At 40.2% G+C, this 1,513-nt stretch overlaps 1 long non-coding RNA gene across 1 annotated transcript in view; it reads right to left on the bottom strand.

Moving 5' to 3' along the window:
- Positions 1 to 327, bottom strand: part of LOC106956088 (uncharacterized) — a 4,605-nt gene extending 4,278 nt beyond the window's left edge. The window contains exons 1-2 of the long non-coding RNA XR_001426718.1: positions 308 to 327; positions 36 to 46 (exon numbers count right to left, since the gene is read on the bottom strand). This is a non-coding gene — a long non-coding RNA (uncharacterized LOC106956088). The remainder of the gene's footprint in view (positions 1 to 35; positions 47 to 307) is intronic.
- Between the last annotated feature and the right edge of the window lie 1,186 nt (positions 328 to 1,513).

Here is a 1,513-nt window from a genome sequence, read left to right as displayed (position 1 = left end):
GACTCGGAATTTCCCGGTCCAATTTCCAGAAGAACCTTAAAAAGGCCTGGTTTAATAACGAACAAAGCATAACAAAAGTTCATTTAACTCTGCTTGGTACTGAATAGAGTAGTATACTCGCAGATTTGGCGGTTGAACATCGTGTGTGGGTGGGGGGAACATGCTTCACCCACCTCAGCTCATCCGTTACTTCCACAGTTTTTGAACATAAAACATAAATGCGCTACTTTAGCTTTCCGTTTCAACGAAATAAAAATACTTTACAAATACGTTCTTCTCAGAAAATAAAATACACTTTTTAACTCACCAAGTCTAGTTCTGTAACATATAACACTCCCGAACGCAGTCAGGTTTAAAAAAATGCGGAAAGCCCCTTCTCCAAAAATGGAAAAAATGTTTTTAGACAGCAGGTAGACTTAATCGTCGATTTTCTCATATCTTTCTCTCGTTCACAGCACAACTCGCTTTGCTTCTTCGCGCTCTCTGCTTCTTCTTCTGGCGCCAGAGAACATAGCAAATCGGTTGGCTGGAGCTAGTCACATGGGCTACATATCAATGTGACCCTTCAGAATAAGAGATTAATCTCACACTTGACCGTTTTAGCTGCTGACAAAATAAAACTCTGTTTTATGCAGATTTTTAACCAAATAAAATGTCATAACATGAAAATTACAGACATTTATGATGTCTGTAATTATTTTTTAAATTATTTTTAAACTATTTTAAGACCTATTTATTCTTTATTTATTCTACTATTTATTTTTAATTTTTTTTAATTTCCTATTTATCTATTTTATAGCTATTTTTATGAAAAGGCTTACATTTAGTAAGGGGTTACACCTGCACCGGTGGCTGGTTCCGGGAACGACGGAGAGGCCGCAGCGGCTTCAACTGATGGTGCTGGTCTCGGAGACAGCGAACGCTGCAGCGGCGACTTGAAGCGTGGCAGAAACTCCGGCTTGAGACGTGACTGGAGCTGTTGCTGGAGGTGTGGTGGATTGTTTTTTTCTGGAGTCATAGAGTTCCAAAACTATTTCTAATGTGGTCGGTTGATGCTTGTATTGACGAAGGAGAAGGCGGTAATCGGACTCAGAAAAATTGCTCCAGCTTGCTGGGTCCATGAAGATGTTGCTAAACGCGTTCCTCACCTTTTCACTTGTGGTCGGGCCATACTGTCATGGAAGACGCGGCATTTTCTTATTTTCTTTTATATTTCCCCTAAACATGCATTTTCGTCAAGAAAAATAGATATTTTGCTTTTTCTTTTTTTGCTTCTCCCTTTTCTGCTCGCTGTATTTCTGCTTGCTGTTTTTCAGTTTGCTGTTTTTCTGCTGCAACGTTATGTTAATGAGGAGAGCTGTCTTCTATGTCTACTACTGCAGTGAAGTTAGTTTCGAGTTGGATATTGGATTTTCCAATATCCGCCGAGCAAGCGGCGCATAGCTCAAGGTTGATACGATTTATGAACGCTAATTTCGGCCAGCATTTCTCTAGCTCCCTCCTCAAGCGCTCG

This window comes from Poecilia latipinna, unplaced genomic scaffold, assembly GCF_001443285.1.
Source record: "Poecilia latipinna isolate Pla-1442-1.1 unplaced genomic scaffold, P_latipinna-1.0 Scaffold787, whole genome shotgun sequence".
NCBI classification, from domain to species: domain Eukaryota; kingdom Metazoa; phylum Chordata; class Actinopteri; order Cyprinodontiformes; family Poeciliidae; genus Poecilia; species Poecilia latipinna.
Note: the sequence above shows the minus strand (reverse complement) of the source record. Positions and strands in the feature narration are given on the sequence as shown.